This window comes from Anastrepha obliqua, chromosome 2 (assembly GCF_027943255.1).
Source record: "Anastrepha obliqua isolate idAnaObli1 chromosome 2, idAnaObli1_1.0, whole genome shotgun sequence".
NCBI classification, from domain to species: domain Eukaryota; kingdom Metazoa; phylum Arthropoda; class Insecta; order Diptera; family Tephritidae; genus Anastrepha; species Anastrepha obliqua.
The window spans coordinates 40367510-40387952 of record NC_072893.1 but is presented as its reverse complement, the minus strand read 5'-3'; the positions used below and the strand labels follow the sequence as shown (position 1 = coordinate 40387952).

The following is a 20443-nucleotide window of genomic DNA, read 5'->3' as shown; positions in this document are numbered from 1 at the left end:
AATTATTTACTTATTTTTAATGTTTTTCTTAAATAGTTTTTTATTTTCACTTGAGAATGTCATCTGCATATATACTTTAACAAGGAATAGGAATAAAAAAAAAATTATCCAAAAATATTGATGATATGGCATACCCGTAAAATACCAAAAATATTATAAGTATTTTTAAATAAAAATATTATGTCTTTGAGTTTTTCTAGAGTGTATGCGTAGAGCAATGAAATATATCTTCGCCTTCTAAAAACAAATATATATTGACATAATTTAATGAAAGGTTAATATCCAATAAAATTATACATACAAATGTGTCCACAAAGCAAGTAAACAAAATACTCTTAGTCTCGACAAATCGTTGCGCCAAACAAATTTGCATGAAATTTATGCAAAAGAAGAAGTTAAAGTGGTTTAAAAATCGAAAACGTAGATTATGCGACTGTTTTACTAACTACAGCCAAGCGAATTTTTTTATTGTACTGAAAGCCGCTAACAATTTTTAAAGCCCAAACCACTGGCCCAACAAGCAGGCACAGTGGACAGCAAGTACATATTCACACACACACACACACACATAGGTACGGGGTTTATTTTAGCGCCACCAACGTCATATGATAGCTACAATTTACACAGCTTAGCTTAATCCACAATATGGCAGGTTGGCTAAGCTGGTGGTACAAACCCAAATTGAAAACAAGTTGCTCGTAGGTAGAGCACTGAAGACAGCACCAAATGCGCGCACAAAATAGAAATCTGAAATATTCATATACACACATACATATAAATATACACGAATAGACAGACTCCTATAGACATGTGCGAGGGGAGAGGACATATGTGCTATACCGGAGCAAACTGGCTAAAACTAGACTTTTTGGAGCTTTTGTTATCATTTCTACGTAATTTTATTCCGAAAAAATCGAACCGGTGAAAATAAGAAATACTCATTCAAGAGATAAAAATAATTTACAGTAGAATAAATATTTTTGTATGCCCATATGTGTGTATGTATATGCTTGAAAATCTCCTATGTACATATGCCGATTTGTAAATATGAAATGTGTGCGTGTGCAAGTGAGTTGAGCACCTGCGCGCCTGATTGATTTTGTCAAGGCACGGAAAGTGCAAACATACACAACTGAAGTGCATGGATACACATACACATATACTCGTATATATGTATATATAGGAATGTGCACGCACTTGCACTTGTATAGAAGAATTTTGATGGCTTACGTCGGCTTTTGTGTTTGTTCTCTCAACACAGCGTCATACGTTCTTTACTATTGAGCTATCTTGCATATCTATATTACATATATACATACATACACAGGTATCAAAGCACGTAGATAAAAATGTTAAATAGAAAAAAAATCAGTAGAGCGTAGATTTTATTTATCTTTGGACCATTGAAGCCTCAAATCTAGCACAAAATTAGATTTCTGCATAAATTAACATACAAACACTCGCCAACATTTACGGTTTGTCATCAAAAACTAACCAACTGCATGTAGATACATATGTACATACATATTTTTTCTAATTACTAGGCACGCAATTATTTAATTTCAACGAAAAATTCCAATTAGCTACCACATACTTTTCATTATAATTTATTTATGTGCATATTTATGTGCCCACAAAGTCGTTATTATGTTAATCACCCACTATTTGCATATATTGAACGCGTATTTTACTCTAATCTTCATTTTAGATTTATTTATGAAAAAGTAAATAATCAATACTTGCAATGTTAATCGCTCGTTATGCGGAAGTGCTGAATTTTATGTAAACAAAGTTGGCATTAATTCGTTAGAAACAAAGCCGTCTTTGTTGCTTTAAATTATTTAGTACTTGTTAAACACAAAACATACATACACGAATATAAAACTTTGTTTTACTTCGCTTTCGCATGCAGTTTGCATTCTCAGCCGGGTGGCATGAAAAAACGCTAAACAAAAAATCTATAGAAAAGTCATTTATTATGTTAACGATTTCTTCAAAACTCATTTACGTGCATATGCAGGTAATTATATTCATATACCTATACAAGTATTGTATATATATGTATGTAAATCAATTATACTGATCGCTGCAGCATTTCAATCGAACAGCACTGCAATGAACAGCTTAAGAGAACATTTAAGTTTCTCAACAGCGAGCAAGATAACAGAATAACTGTTTTAACAAATAACATAGTTGGGCGAATTTCTAGTAAAGGAATTTCGCAATTAATCATATGCAATAATTTTATGTTGTGTGATTCGGAGGGGAAATCAGACAAACAAACATTAATTTTTATTATTGTAGTTTGGTCTATGCAAAAAGTTGTACCATTAAAAATGCTATAAAAAACTCGGTACAATATATTTCAATAATTTTTGATGCTTTCTAAGCTAGAGTAGATATTCATGGAATGTGCTGGCTTATCAGCAACTCATTCTGTCAGGTTAATTTCCCAACCTTATTGAAATTTGTGACCCTATCTCACGAATGGCTCACCCCATACTTTCACGAGCCGACATCGTTTCTGAAATATCTACGACACGAATTAATCACAGCACCGAGGTGACTAATTAACATCGCTAACACAACCAAAAACACGATCACCGAATAAAGAGCCTAAAATACCGATTATTTGATAAACTGTGTGGCATAATATGCTATACTATATACTAAAACGAAGATTATCCCCAGATCTTATAATCAATTGCAAGCAAAAAAATAATCGCTTACTAAAGATTCATAAACAAAATGGTGTATCCAGTACTTTTTTGGAAGTCCAAAACGGCTTCAAGCACACTCTGTGAATTTATCTACGGTGAAAAAAATTCAGAAGGCGTGGCCAACATCAGACCGTTAACCGGCTCTCAGCGATAGTGAAGATATCAGCTAATTTGCCAGAGATGTGACAGGGGTTTGTTTACTACAAAACTGAGATAGTGTTGGTGTTAGCAGACGCAATCGACGGAGCTTACGCTCCTTTTACCTACTTCATTGCCGTCTAAACAACGACTGATTCGAAGAACGTGAAACATATGAAATGAGCGGGCACAACTCTGGTGCCGCATCCTCTATGACGTGACAGCCCCAGTTATTCTCACAAATTTGCTTCGAATAGCAAACCTAGGAAATTATCATCTATCATTCTTGGATGTATCGGTTTTTTGATTGATAACCATATGCATGTCTGCCAACTTCCATATGAGGTAATTTGATTATATATCTATAATTGGGTCCCACACCTTTTATTGGCTGTTTGGTCAAGCTCCTCCTCTTATATCTAGAGTGCATCTTGATGTTGTTCCTCAAATTGAGGGACCTATAGTTTTAAGCCGACTCCGAACGGCAAATACACCATTTTTTATGAGGAGCTTTTTCATAGTGGTAATTTGATGCTTTAGCTGAAAATGCGTCGGAAATTAAATTTCACAATTCGATTCACAACTTCTCTGCTCGATAGATATTCCGCCTTTTGCCAAGAGAAAATCTTGTATGTAAAAGCAACAACAGCTTAGCGATGATCAAGCGACTTTGTTTATAACCGCGTAGCTAACAAGCAACACGCTAAAGCCAGTGCTTCAAAGTGTAAGTAGGAATACTTTTTATTAATTTTGCAGACATCCAAGTGGGACGCTTTCAAAAGCAATGGAGTTAAATAACAATTTCAGCATCATGTGGGGGTGAGCAGCGCGCTTGTCTTTTCATCGTCTTACAACGGGACCCAACAATTTTGCACACTTTCAAGAGTTACGATTTGAAAAGCAGGCCCATTACATAACAGTTTGTCAAAACGAAAATTACGCAGTGCTACCAAATCATGCGCAACATTTAATTTGGTAAATCGAAAACAGCTAATATAATATTTCAAAGTGCTGAGGCGATTTGATGTGTGTAATAGAGCTCTGATGCAAAAGTGCTACACCTGGGAAAATGTATTTTAACAGAGAAGGAAAAAAGTCAATAAAATATAACAAATACTAAAATTTATTAAGAAAGTTGCGCCCAGAGAAATACTCTGAATCCATGAAGAGCTACAATAGGCCTTTGAGCTCCCAATACTAAATCCACGCATTATTATGAAAATAAAACATAAATGTACTGAACTTCTGCCACTTTTTAAGCTCGAAATCTCTATCAGTGTCTAAATAAAAGAAAACTCGGCCAAACTCGCTTAAGCGGTTATCGCGCCAATCAAGAAGAAGAAGAAAATTTAAAAAGAAACCAACGACTACTTTCCCCATATTTTCAGAAAATATTTAACATTTTCGTTTGAAAAAATTTCAAGCTTCAAACAAAATCAGAACGGCTGGTCCATAAATATGCCTTTTGTACGAGTATTATATAGGGTGATCAATTAAGAGGAGTTTTTTTCATTTGCGTTTTTTTTACAGATCGCGCGCGAGTTGTGGCAAACTGTCATCGTGGATTTGTTGAACAGCGTTTGGCATTTCATCATGGAAAGACTCACACCGCAACAACGTCTACAAATTGTTCAACTGTATTATGAAAATCAGCGTTTGAAGAAGATCCGCTGTTTTCGAGCAAAATTTTGTTCAGCGATGAGGCGCATTTCTGGCTCAATGGTTACGTCAATAAGCAAAATTGCCGTATTTGGGATGAAGAGCAACCAGAACAGGTTCAAGAGCCACCTTTACACCCAGAGAAAACAACGGCTGATAAACCAGCTACGATTGAAGCTCTGGAAGCCAACATTACGCGTGTTATTCACGACATAACAGTCGAAATGCTCGAACGAGTGATTGAAAATTGGACCTTCAGAATGGACCACCTTAAGCGTAGTTGCGGCCAGCATTTGAATGAAGTCATATTCAAAAAGTAAATGTCAAAGAATGTCCTTTCAAATGATAAATAAAGGTTTTGAACATAATTTACATTTTTGTTTTTTTTTAACTATTGAAAAAAGCACCTCATGATTGAAATAAAATAAAAAACACATTCGAGAGAGTTAATACTGCTAAGTCGTCCTACGAATGTATTTATTTGAGGACTTTTGGCAAACCTACTTAAAAAAACTTGAAACATTATGCAGTCAAGTAGTAAATTTTTGGAGCTTCATGCAGTATTAGGCTATGAATCAGTCAGCTGCAACCACTTGTAACTTCAGTATCCATTTTAATTTAAGAGAAATTAAATAGAAATACATTTTTTTTTTTTTAAAAATCATCAGCGCACGTTATTGACATATGGCACTCTAGTGATGTACAGATGTATATTTGATTGTCCGGCACACCGAAAAATTTGGCGGAGCGAATTGGATAATCCTACCGTTGGTTGCACTTCAAATAATTTTTGATACGACATTCAATGGAGCACCGCTACGTAATAAACTCCAATTGCGTTTGCTATTTCTTACTCCTCGATATTTTGTTTCGAAAAGCATCGTTTAAGTATAAATTCAATGATGCTGCTTTTAAAATTAGAAAAAATGTCTGTATTTTTAAACTCCTTAATATTTTTTGAGCTATCGAAGCTACTTCAAATAAAAGTATTGCGTTTGTAAGTGATATTAAAAACCTCAAACTGTCTTTCTTTTTAATTTGAGTGGATACTTCACGCTAATGACGCAAACGGAAAGAGGATAAATATAATGATTCGACGAATTCAAATAATTTTCGCCTTTGATTGTACTGTCTTTTATTTGGCTTATTTTTTGTGTGCAGATTTACTTGGTTTTTTATTATTAATTATTTTTCTTATATTTTGATTGATTACTTCATTTATTTAGATTCTTGAATTCAATAGGAACTGCGCTTATTATTATTATTTCATATGAAATTCAACTTTTCAAACGCAATTTACGAGGTCGAAAAAAAATTAATCGATTTAAAAAAGTATTAGAATTAAATGCAAAAAAATATTTACTTGAAATTTCTACAAGCTACAAATTTTTATTTAATTAGTGACAAGCACATTTTGGATTCTTAGAATTTTCGAGTAATTTAAACATTTTTTTCACGTAGCCGATCTTAGGCAGCCAGATAGTGTTGCTGGTTTGTTTGCCGCAGTTTTCACTTCTTTCCTTAGATTCTTACTGCTAGAAATTTGTGAACCCGAGTATGTGAACTCCATGACTTCTTCTATCGACTTATTGTTGCCCACCAGCTTGCATCTTATTGGCTGTTTGGATGTTACCATTCCCTTGGTCTTTCCCACCGATCTCTGCATGTTGAAGGATGTAGCCACTTTCTCAAATTTGAAAAGTAGTCTCTGCAGGTCGTCTTCGTTTTCTGCAATCAACTCAGTATCGGCTGTTAATTACGAACTAAATATTTTGATTAACATTCGATATTCTCAAAATCTAAGAAAGACTTACGTTAACTTACGTTAAGTTAAATTGAGTTAAGCTAAGTTGAATTAAGTGAAGTTATAATGAATTAAGTTTGGATACATTAAATTAAATTAAGTTAAGTTACGTTAAGTTAAGTTAAATTAAGTTACGTTAAGTTAAATTGAGTTAAGTTGAATTAAGTGAAGTTAAGATGAATTAATTTAAGTTACGTTAAGTTAAATTAAGTTAAGGTACGTTAAGTTCAATTAAGTTAAGTTAAGTTGAATTAAGTGAAGTTAAGCTGAATTAAGTTAAATGAAGTTAAGTTAAGTTCAGTCAAGTTAAGTTGCGTTAAGCTAAGTTAAGTAAAGTTCAATTAAGTGAAGTTATTATTGTATGTAGAATTAAGTAAAGTTAAGTCAAGTTTGCCTAAGTTAAATCTAAACAAGACGTGTGTCATAAGCATAGTATCATACTAAGTACGCGTACCACGTGAAATGACTCTCAAAACCCATAAAAATTGCATTGCCGTGAAATATGCGTGAAATTTCGTATGTATCTCACGGCAAAGTAGTAGCACTCAGTTCACGCTGTGATAACACCGCGCAACATCTCAGCAACATTTTGTCACACCTATTCGACAAGCACATGTCATTTAAAATTTAGTGAAAACTGGAAGTTCGTTTGCGAGTGAAGTGCTTGAATTCGAATAATCCGAAGTTATAGCATTTCTAAGCGAAACAACTTCGCAAAGGTTGTAAGTGATTAGGCTTTATAATTATTTTTGTGTGTCAATATATGTATATGTATGTGTATTAATTTGTTTAAAAACACTTTTCTTACCAAAATTTGTTGATTGCTTCTGCGGCGATGCTCTTATATTTGACGTTTCTTCTGATTTGAAAAACAATGTTGCTAGCAACATTTGACGGCAAGCCAATTGCATATTGCTGTCGAAATTTCACGGCTGTTAGCACTAGCCTTTAAGGTGATACGCTTAAATAACGCGGCGAATTGCTCAAGCTTTTATGTTGAGTCATTCTGCGCTTAACGAAATCTCACAAATATTTACTTATATGATTTTAAATTTTTAAAGAGTCAAAAATAATTACAATCTGAATACTTGAAAATGTTTCGCTGCTATTTAGTATATAGATTCTTAATGTCACCTCACAATTATTACCGCTTAGAATAGTATAAGTTTGAGTTATTTGCAGGCTTAATGATATTATTACTCAGCGCAATATTCGACTTAATTTTAATTGTTTGTTAGTTAATTAACTTGAGCTGCTTTGTTAGAACTCATTCATTGCGGCTATTGCAGTGTATTTGTTTAAAAACTAATAATGAAAAAAAAGAGGTTGTCTGCAAAGTCGGTTTACTGACGATAGTTTAACGTGATAACGTCATAAGAAAATACTGATTGAATGGTTGCATTTTTCAAAAGAAAATTTTAATTTTATTTGTCTGTTAGATATTTTGTATGGCTATAGAGAAGGAGTCAACATTAACATAACATAATATACTTTAACATAACATAACATAACATAACATAACATAACATAACATAACATAACATAACATAACATAACATAACATAACATAACATAACATAACATAACATAACATAACATAACATAACATAACATAACATAACATAACATAACATAACATAACATAACATAACATAACATAACATAACATAACATAACATAACATAACATAACATAACATAACATAACATAACATAACATAACATAACATAACATAACATAACATAACATAACATAACATAACATAACATAACATAACATAACATAACATAACATAACATAACATAACATAACATAACATAACATAACATAACATAACATAACATAACATAACATAACATAACATAACATAACATAACATAACATAACATAACATAACATAACATAACATAACATAACATAACATAACATAACATAACATAACATAACATAACATAACATAACATAACATAACATAACATAACATAACATAACATAACATAACATAACATAACATAACATAACATAACATAACATAACATAACATAACATAACATAACATAACGTAACATAACATAACATAACATAACGTAACATAACATAACATAACATAACATAACATAACATAACATAACATAACACAACACAACATAACATAACATAACATAACATAACATAACATAACATAACATAACATAACATAACATAACATAACATAACATAACATAACATAACATAACATAACATAACATAACAAAACATAACATTACATAACATAACAAATTACCCCGTATTAAAGCACTTATCAACAGCTCTCATTTTATACCCATATTGTACATACACAACCAAAGGTTACCCGGGTCCACGTTTTGATCTATATCTCGAGACCCCAGTCACGGAGCGGCATGAAAAATACTCTGTACTAAAGCATTCACCAACAGCTTTCATTTGATACCCATATTGTACATACACGTCCGAAGGTTACCCGGGTCCACGTTTTGGCATATATTTCGAGACCCTAGTCATCAATAGGTATGAAAATTACCCCGTATTAAAGCACTTATCAACAGCTTTCATTTGATATCCATATTGTACAAACACATTCTAGGGTCCACGTTTTGGTCTCTATCTCGAGACCCTAGTCACGGAGCGGATGGAAATACTCTGAACTAAAGCATTCACCAACAGCTTCCATTTGATACCCATATTGTACATACACATCCGAAGGTTACCCGGGTCAACGTTTTGACCTATATCTCGAGACCCTATCTACCAATAGGTATTCAAACTATACGGAAATCATCTTCAATACCTACTTAACAATGTGTGTAAGTTTGGTTTAATTCGGTGCAAAGACACGGCGGGTCTACGTTTTGGCATATATTTCCAGACCCTAGTCATCAATAGGTATGAAAATTACCCCGTATTAAAGCACTTATCAACAGCTTTCATTTGATACCCATATTGTACATACACATCCGAAGGTTACCCGGGTCCACCTATATCTCGAGCCCTATTTCCAAAATAAAATATAATCCATGTTACTCGTGATGTAGCTTTCGAATGGTGAAAGAATTTTTAAAATCGGTCCAGTAGTTTTTGAGCCTATTCATTACAACCAAACAAACAAAGTTTTCCTCTTTATAATATTAGTATAGATATGGTGAATATTACCATACATTTTTTCCTTCAGATATAATAAAAAAATAATAATAATAACATTAAAACAACAGGTATTATTAACAAACTTGGTTTTATTTTAAATTCTTCAAGTAAATCAAATTAATAATAATCAATAAGAAGGCATATGCCAATACAAATACGTGAATTTATATATGTACATATGCGCATATACATACATATATACGCTCACATAAGTAGGGGAGAGCAAGATGTCGAACGTTGCCGTTCGTTTGCTTTGTTTGCTTTGTCGTTCCTTCCGCGCTTTCGCTTGCAGTTCATTCAATGCAATGAGCAAGGTAACTACATATGAGCAAGGTAACACTAATATGAGCAAGGTAACACTAATGAGCAAGGTAACTACATATGAGCAAGGTAACACTAATATGAGCAAGGTAACTACATATGAGCAAGGTAACACTAATATGAGCAAGGTAACTACATATGAGCAAGGTAACACTAATATGAGCAAGGTAACTACATATGAGCAAGGTAACTACATATGAGCAAGGTAACGACACATTTTGGTAACGGCAATGAGCAAGGTAACTACATATGAACAGTAATGAGCAAGGTAACTACATATGAACAGTAATGAGCAAGGTAACTGCATATGAACAGTAATGAGCAAGGTAACTACATATGAACAGTAATGAGCAAGGTAACTACATATGAACAGTAATGAGCAAGGTAACGACACATTTTTTCGTGCGTGCAGCCTGTTAAATCGAATTATAAGACGTTATCACGTCAAAAAAATTCTTTTGTTCGGTTTTCAATTAAGCAATTTTTTTTCAATAATTTCAGTTAATTGCATATTTGTGGTGATTTTTAAAAATTGCGACTTTACAAATTTTATGCTGACTGAAAGTGCGGTAGAAAACAATTATTTTTAATTTATATAGTTACTTATAATTTATGTGTAGGTATGTATTCATGTATGTATGTATGTGTATGTGAGTGTATCAAATAAGTATTAAAAAGAAGTTAATCACATTTGAAACTTCATTTACTATTGATTAATTGGCAGCTGGTTCGTTTTGAATATTTGATGTATTCAAAATATTTGAAGCAATTCGATGAGTAGGAAGTTTTGACGCGCTTTGTAGATCCTAATAGACCACATTTGGTATTTCTTCATTCATCCATTATTCAAATTATTTTCTGTATGTCTCGATTATGATTTCGGTCAAGTAATCGTCTCTGTCATAACATAAAGAAAAGCTCTTTTAAGCTCATTTTTCCAACATTTCCATAATTCATAATTCTTGTGCACGGCACCAATGGCAATCTTCAGTTTTTTCTGGTTTACTGGCTTCATATTCATCCTTTTTGGGTGTTTGACCGAGCTCCTCCTCCTATTTGTGGCGTGCGTCTTGATGTTGTTCCACAAATGGAGCGACCCACAATTTTAAGCCGACTCCGAACGGTAAATATTTTTATGAGGAGCTTTTTCATATTCGGCCATTATTTACTATATCTCACAGTGAAGACAACGTATTCACATATGAATAATTAGTTCTTAGTTCGGTCAAGGTTAGAATACGTGGTATTCGTTTGGAGACCGCTTCATGCAGTCTATATGAATAGATTAGAGTGTGTCCAGAGAGCTTTTGTGAGCTTTGTATTGCGCTCGATGAAATTCATTGATCCCATTCCATCCTATTGCTCTCATTGCTTATTAATGGCTCTCATTTCCTTGTTCTCGTGTCGATGTGTTTTATCTTTCATATTTGTGTGGGCTGAAAAGATTGTCCGTATCTGCTCAATAAAATTAATTTTAATATTCCCTAACGCATTTTTCGTTGAAATGAATTTTTTTTCTGAGTATTACCAAAACTGTTTATGAGGCATTCCGCTCCATTTGGGAGGGCGCGAGCTCAATTTAATATTTATTCTTCTTCCTTAGACTTTGATTTTTCTTACTCTAAGTTTACTTTTAAGAAGTTACTTATAAAACTTTTGTCATAAGGTCTTTGTATCTATCTATCTATTACAGTTTATAAGCATCCTGTTTGTTGGTTAATAAATAAACAAAATAAAAAATTAAGTATCTACGTAAAAAGATCAAACTCATTGCTCTGGCGTTAAACGCTGCATAATAAATTTTAATCGATCACTGGCTGTGATTACATAGATATTGAATGCCAACAGACAAATATCATCCTAACGACGACTTAAACATCGACCTGAAGCATGAAATGCCTCCTGTTCCATATTGGAGATATTAAGCATTTTTGTCTTGTAATTAAAATCAGCAAATTTATACATGTTTGGCCTAAGCATCTTCTCAATTTTGCGTGTGCCTCCTAATTTTTTTTCTCACAAAGAGTTGTATGACTCTTTCAGTGGGTAAATTGTTTTTCTGAGACGAGCTTTTTCTCGCGTCATATATGAATACTGAGAGTTCCGTTTCCTAGTGGGCTTCAGAATACCTGGGCAATACATGCTACGGTTGAGCACACCTAGATACTTAGGTGAGTACCTTGTTGGTGTTCTTCTGCTTTCAGCAGTCAAATCTCTCTTGCGCTATTACAGTGTTGCCTAGCTTTGGATATAAAAACGCACTAAAATGCCAATTGAAAGATAATAAAACACCAAATTTTTATTGAATCACTTAAAGAACTTTGTATGCGTGAGAAATTGTCTTTAGTATGTGGGTTTTTTTTAAATAAATGTGTTATGCTTACGTACAATTTAATTTATGAGTTTTTTTTTTTTAGTTAAGCGAGACTATTTTGTTAAGGGAACGACTTATTTGCTATATTTGAGGTTATGTAACAAAATAAGGTACTCTTTTTGTAAAAATGTCGTTATGATTTTTTCATTATTTTCTTATATTTTTTACTTATTTTACACCTCTTGATGCCCTATGTCCCTCTAAGGATTGAGGACCGGACGAAACGCTTACACCTCTATAGTTTCAATTCGCATTCAGTAAATTCAAACGCTTTTTAAAATGTGTAAAATGGTTTTCAATGTTAAAAAGAGTTGAGAGAAGAACATTTAATATTCTTGCATTAACTTAAAAGTAGCCAAAAATTAAATTTGCACTTTCAAAATATTAAACTTTATAAGAATCAACAAATATGCATTAGCACTAAAATCTTCTTAGAGTGACCTTTTTTAACACTCTTTTGTTTAATAATACAGTTTTTTTTTTAACTTACAGTTTAGGTAGCTTTAAATTAAAAACAAAAAAAAACAAGCACCAAACCTAAAAATTTACGCATTTTGGGTATTAAAAAGCAACTAAACTTATTGTGAAGAGCAACTAGTTGGCAACACTGCACAACTTGGCAATCATGACGGCATGCACTCTCTAATGGGCGCAATCTTGTTTCTATCATTCTTGGCTAGCATGTACCATCTCAGTTATTTATTGAGAGAAAATAGTATCGTTTTCTGGATGGTAGAAAGCGGATCGGAAATACTTTATAATATAAAAATGTTGGAATTAGAGTAAAAATCTTTGCTTAAGGAGCGAAAGGGGTATTAAGGAGGTAATTTGTTTCATATGAATAAAATAAATAAAAATGTCTGAGTGCACTGATACTCGAAAAGCAATTTCAAGGTTAACGTCCGCCTGATGAAATGTACTAGAAATTGACCCAGTTAGCAGTTAAACTATAAACATTATTCCTGGTACGATCCTATGGCTAGCAAGAATGAGAAAACTGATAAGCAGCTTTGAGTAGTGTCACTTTTCAAAAATATGTACGATGTGTATGCGTATATATCACATGTTAGCTAAAAGCGGTGAATGATACATAAATTTAAATAATCAACCTCCAAACAGCATTAAAACTATAACAGTGGGTATTTTTGCGCTCAATAGAAAACTGTAGTATTACACAAATTTATTGTTTATGACAATCAATATACTCGTATTTCTATCAAATAAAAGTTTTCATTAAATACTAAATAATTTCAGCATTTAATTGTTTTGCTTATCATTGCTCAGTAATTATCGGCCACACTTTATCCGATTAATTTCAATTAACTGGCGTTAAGTCAACATTCATCAGGCATCGCTTACATACATACATACGAGCACCCATCCACACACACAACCAGCTATTGTGTGACATGCTCTCCCGAGCATTTTACCGCAAATGTGGTGTGGCTTGCCCTTTTCACTCATCATTACATCGCTACATCTCCTTGCTTGCACTACAAGTAAATGGTTTACCGTTATGACTTTTGCAGCTTAATTAAACGCTTGCACATACCTAAATGCATATTCGTATATTTATATGTATATTACATACATACATATGTATGTATATGCAGCAGTAATTCAATTCAAGTGTTAACGTGATCTTTCCAGTTCATAGATTTGATGCAGTTGCATGCACAACTCGAGAATAAATGACTGAGTTATCGATTGTCGTGTAACAAGATCACCAAACTTTACACCGCCATCGCCACTACCGTCAATCGCAATCGATAATACGCACAAAACTATTTTTTGTTTTGTTTTATATTTGGAATGCTCGCTAACTCGCATTTCTAATTCATTCGTTTAATCATAAAACGAAAAAAAAAAAAACAAATTACACGATCAGTGCACTATCGATGACAATTTATTCAAATTTATGCAATGCAGGGCGTTGTAACAGTAAACACACGCACATACTGTGAATGCAATAAAGATGAGCGCTACTTAATAGGTTTCTCTGTTCGATTGCCGTTTGGAGGCTCTTCCGACAAACGAGTTAACCAGCCGTATGACAGCGCAATGAAGCGCTAGTTGCGCGTTTTGATTTCCGATTATTTCCGGATAAAACTCGATTTTTTGAAAATAATTCCACTAAATAAATGCTGGGCAGTGGTGGTGGAATTTTCCAACGCTATTAGTTACAAGTTTATGAGTGTGCATACACATCGCGCATTTATTTGTTGTATTTGTATTCAATAGAAAATTTGTTGCGCATTTGTTATTCTTAACAAGATGTTTATATACGGTTAGCTGTTAGTTTGAAGAAAGAGTTGATTAGTTAGTATCTAGTCGAAGATTATTAGAGTGCAACTCATTCAAGCGACTTACATTAAAATAGATAAGAAATAGATATTTCAATTTTATTCCATGGAGGATCATATCCGTAAAAGTATTCAGAGAATAAGCTTGGATAAATAATGATTTTCGTTTAAGAATCTGCAATCTTAGAATCACTTCTGGGCGAATTATCGAGCGTAAAGGAAGAATGGCTTAAATTTTGCTCACCAAATTCACAAGAAAGTATTATTTTGTTAACCCTGCAAGCAGAGATGCTTGAAAAGCATTAAACTCGACACAAAAGTCTCAGCTAAGAAATTTAGTAGCGATCTTAAGTAAATTTTATGAGGACCGCAAAACCAACACGGAACAATTCTTTGTAGTCAAAAAAACTTCAGTGAGCTATGATTTTATACAAGAAACCGTTATATACATATAGACAAAATATTGGTGAGTATTGTAGGGGAAGGAGTGATCTTGTGAAGAGCACAAATAAGCTTGAACCATTGCACTACTGAGGAGCAATCATTTTTTTATTTTTTTTTATTTAGAAACCCACAAACTTCGAAGAGGTTGTGATTTTACGAAGAAACCTCGTTTACTGAAAGAGCATTATAATCCAAATACAAATTTTGAGATATTATATAAGTAAATATGAAATGAGCAGGTGTGGCAAAACCTTTTTCGACTTTGGACGTGAATTTAACATATTTCTATTATAGCTTACGATTTGAGCTACCTGGCTTCCTAACATTTAATTTTCTATCGGCTTAAGGATATAACTTTTAAAAAGGATCCTCGAACAGAACAAAAAAAGGTTTTAAAATGTTACACCCTCGTTTGGGCACCTTGAGTCTGACTGGGTCCCTATGTATTTATTTACATGCATTCGGGAATTACATGTATAGGAATATGTGGCAAATGTGCCTACATACTTATAATTCATTTTAAGTAACGCAGATACATATATATTTTCAATTTCTTACCTTTTTCATTGGTTTTGGACTGGATTGAGCTAACTACAGGTGCAAAAAAGAAAACGATTTTTTTGTTCTTTATTTCTACCTATTTCGTAGAAGGTTGAAAAAAAATATGTGTTAAAATATGAAATGATATTTATTTATGGATTTGGTGAAAGGCAAGCAAAACATTTACAAGAAATTTTTTAGCGCTGTTGATGAAGCTTTTTGCTTCCTTGTAGACAAAGATGAAAATCTCTCTTAGCTATGACTGTTGTTTGGCTGGTTCCAGGGATAGTAATTGGTTTGTTGAAAAATGATTCCTTAGCCAAACGAGTAGTGAATTAAGAAATAACGGCGTCAAAAAACTTCATCTCGCATCTGTTTTTCTGAAACCAAACTTGCAGATACAAAACGCTGTCAATACCATGGCATTCAAAGTGTTGTAAAAGAAAGCAAAGGTTTATCAACTTGTTGGCCGTTTGATGTGAAATTTATGACCATTTGATCCATGCAAACGAAACTGGCTATGAGATTGTGATATTCTTCCAGAAGTTGAGCGCTATATAATTACGAGTATATTTTAGTGCAATTAAATTTGTAAAAAAAAATTTTTTTTTTGTTTTATTTACAATTATGAATATACGCTACTTTTTATAATTAAAATAATATAAAAAAAAACATTTTTTTTTAATAAAAAAAAATATTATTCAATTTCTCATGCGCTCATATTTATTTTTCTCTATTTTTAGATCTTTCCTGCCTTTTGGGTGATATTCGTAGCCGTTAATTTTATTTAACATATAGTTAATGGAAATCACCAAAGCACAATTCTTGGTCAAATAGTCTAATCAGGTGAGTTTAATTGGCATAAGAGAGTAAATTGAGCACTAACAGAGACAAAACTTGTAAATTAATTTCTTTCAAAATTATTACTTAACCTTATTACCGTAGATTAATTTCAAGCCTATAGGAATAAAAATGTAATACGTTGCAACAGTAACAGATAGTAATTAGCTAAATGTTTCTTATTCGAAAATCAAATGCTGAGAAGTGTATTCCAATGATCACCTTAAGATTTGAGCTCAATTCTCTTACAATAATAAACTTGAGAATACTTATCCATACTCCTTAAATATCTTTATTGGTGTCACTTTTAAGGTTAGTTTCTACTTTAATAAAGTATTTTCAATTTCTGAACGAAAAGAGTGGGAAAGAGTCTACTGAATGATATAATCGCGCATGTCCGCGATCAGCAAAATACTCCATCCTCATGTAAATGTGAAGTAAATAAGGTATATTTCTTTCCCAAAAACATATAAGCTCGATCATGAACCACAAATGCAGCCAATATCAAAATATGAAAACAAGCTTTTTATACGCAGAAGTTATCAGCCTTACAAATTTATAGTTATAATTCTAATGCAACCTGAGAAAAAACCATAGTACCTGAGGTTTCTACCACGTTTTACAACTTTTCTTTTGTTCTTTTTTTATTATTCATTAATACGCAGTTCATTTGACAACAAATACAGAATTTTTATTTAATTTTCTTCTATATTCTCTATTAAAGAGTCCCGGTGGTCTAGAGCTCGAGAATTTAGGGTATTTTCAGGAATATCTTTTACAATAAAAAAATCAAAAATGATGTTTAATTTGACCGATTTGCATAAAGTTTTTTTTTAATTATTCGAAGTTACAACCTCGTGAATCTGAACGGTTCACTTTTTATAAATATTTGCATAGTTCGCTAGAATATATTTTTTTTTTTTAATTTTTCAACCTCTCAAAAATCGATTTTTTGGTGCAAAGCAGTTTTCATATCAAGAAAATTTTTTTTTTTTGGGTAAATAAATGGTTCAGATTCACTAAAACACATTTTTCTACAATAATCATTTCATTTTTTTGATTTCAGTTAAACTACTGCGCTACCGTAATCACCGCAAGCCACTTCTAAAAAACGGCGTTTCAGCGGAGGGGTGATATCAATAATAAATAATAGCATTTTTTAAAATAAAAACACCAAAATTTATTCTTCCAGAGTTACCCTTCAGTATGATATATGCCTCATTTGAATAAAAGTTCTAAAACATATTTAAAAAAAATGATGACAATCGTACATTTTTTCGGGCTCACAAGGTATAGGTATATCCCCTTAAGGTCGTACTGACCGACATCATCAACTCTTCTGTGTATTCTAAAAGCGCTGGTAGCTATTGCTCTATATCCGCTCTCCAGCCACTTCACTCAAGGTTATCAAAAAGAACTCATTCTACAAGTAACCACAATACATCGAAGCAAAAATAGTGTAACTAATGACCTATTGCAATGACACGACTATACTTCAAGTAATTGCAGCCTATTTTCGTTTGCAAAACAAAACGGAACCCACTTTTCCAATTTCTTCATCTTGAGTATTTCTTGAAGGTGTTTCAAGTGGAATTCCTGGAATGTTGGAGCAATTCACTGAACAGTTGCTGATGAGATCCACTGTACTTCCGATAGTAGGTCACCGATAATAAGAACATTTGGAGGATAATCTATTTTCAAGGCTAAAATTTCCAATAAAAAATTATTAATTATTAATAATTAATAGTCATTATTGTTTTTTAACGGATTATTAATTATAAACAGTGCACTGTCCTTTTACCCTAGGTGACCATGCTCAAAATCGTATTGATTTCTTGTCTTTCTGCGGAAATCTCTCAGCGGAAATCCCATCATTAAATTCAATGCAAACAGAAAATCGAGCATTTCATATTGAGTGATTTAATACACACACAAACTCGTATGTATGTATGTTCGTATAATAAAAGCCACCTCATGAAATTTTACCACTTACCAGTGTTACGTTCTAATCATATTTTATGATCGGCTTAATATTAATCATATGAAGCACGCGAAGTTTGATCTATTACTGCTTTTAAAAGTCTCTGCGTAGTTTGTTTGAGTTAAGAAGGTGGGTAGATTAGTGTGTTCAATTTATTAGCCATTTAAAATACATTTCTATGCTTCATAAAAAATCACGACAAAAAAATTGGCTGATAATATACCGAAAAGCGAGAAATAATAATATAATAAATTATTCCTTCTTATAAACTCAGAAAAACCGTCGAACGTCTAACGTCATTTACTTTCAATAGCCAAATACAATTGGTTGATTGCGGGCACGGTGATGGTTGATTATTGCGATTGACTTTCCCCAATACTCACACATAGAAACACCTACAAAGGAATGCAAAATTAATATGGTTTTATTTATTTTCGTGATTTCATTCATTATAAATAAGGTTGTAAGAAACATAAATATTTATAAATATTCACATGACTTTTTTTTCTTTTTTTTTTTTTTTGTGGAAATACTCGATTTGGGATTTGTGTTGTGGCAAATTATTAGTTGTAGGGGTTTTTCTTCAATTTCGTTCAGTTTGAGATCTACTTTTATATGGGCGTCACGTTATAGGTCTTCTCATACAGTCTCTGAAATAAATTTCGAGACCGACCAATTAAACTACTACTTATGTGTGAATTAAACGTACCAATTATTTGCGCACCTCTCAATGCTTCTTTCTATAGCTTCGAAAACATGTCAAATAACCAAGAGCTCCATGAAAAGTTTCAAGCAAACACTACGAGCTTCAACTAAGTATTTACATACACTTTTGGACTGTCTGAACATCATAATGATTTATGATCTTGCGGGGTTTGTAATCAGGAAGACTGTGATGACTTCATAACTGGCTTCATAAACCTCGCAGCTGTAGTCAATGGGCCTAAACTTAACTCGGATGTCTCTGCGGCAGGTTGCAAAAGACTCTCAAAGCATATATAAGTATATATATATAATTGACGGCTATACCCTTTTCGGGTGTTTGGCCGAGCTCCTCCTCCTATTTGTGGTGGTGGGACCTACAGTTTCAAGCCGACTCCGAACGGCAGATATTTTTTATGAGGAGCTTTTTCATGGCAGAAATACACTCCGAGGTTTGCCATTGCTATTTCCTCATTTTGGTGTTTCACCGAGATTCAAACCTACGTTCTCTCTGAATTCCGAATGGTAGTTACACACCAACTCATTCGCCTACGGCGGCCGCCATATTGAATTAAAGAAGAATCTAGAAACAGTTGTATGAAGTGGAGAGTTATATTTTAGACTAACGAAAAATTTACGCATCTTTAACCACAAAATCCTTTATACATAAATCAACGAAAACTTCATTTCTCTTAAAAATTCCGTCTCACAATAAGTTGTTGTTGCTGTAACAGTTCAACAAGCCCTAGCAGGCACGGTGAAGCAACCGATGATCGTCATAGGCCCAAAAACGGGATGCTGTTCGACGAGATGGGTCCACAGAGAGAGGAGTGTTAAATAAGTGGGTATAAGGGATCACGTAAATAAGTGATTAGTAGTAAATATATGTACCCCTATAATGCGCCATACTATTTTCCTAGGCTTTCCCACCCTTTCGTAATCTCTGCAATTTGTATAAGACTTATAAAACATGGCTAACTTTGTGTGGGGGCTTCCAAAACATTGGGCACATCTCTGAGCTCGCTAAGTAAACAAAATTGGACCTAAACTATTCGCTTACTAATTTCAGCCCGTTCTAGTCTTTATATGTAACCATACCCCATTGTCCTTAAGCTAAGCAATTGTAGTCCATAGGATCTAATGTGAAAGAATCTAAGAAACTCCAAGAACTATCATCATTTGCGTTCAAATAAGCCTGCAGTAGCGACTAAATCCATACACCTGATCATTTCATATCACATGTATGTATGTATATATATTTTCTGGGGCTCACTACGTCACTTTCATCATCTTACAAACACCCTTACTAACATACTCCCGCCTATACTTATACCACTATTTTTAGTGAATTATTTAAAAACATTAAAAAATAATGCACTCCATCCATTTAGTCCCGGAACTTACTTCACAGAATATATATGTATGTATATGTACATATGTACACACATACTCGTA

The 20443-nt window shown here is 33.1% G+C and overlaps 1 protein-coding gene across 2 annotated transcripts in view; it reads left to right on the top strand.

Annotated features, from left to right (window-relative positions):
* Positions 1-20443, top strand: part of LOC129236980 (UNC93-like protein) — a 134381-nt gene that overhangs the window by 41160 nt on the left and 72778 nt on the right. For both annotated transcript variants that reach the window (XM_054871323.1, XM_054871322.1), the window contains exon 3: positions 16209-16311. The gene's annotated coding sequence lies outside the window, so the exon portion shown is untranslated. The remainder of the gene's footprint in view (positions 1-16208; positions 16312-20443) is intronic.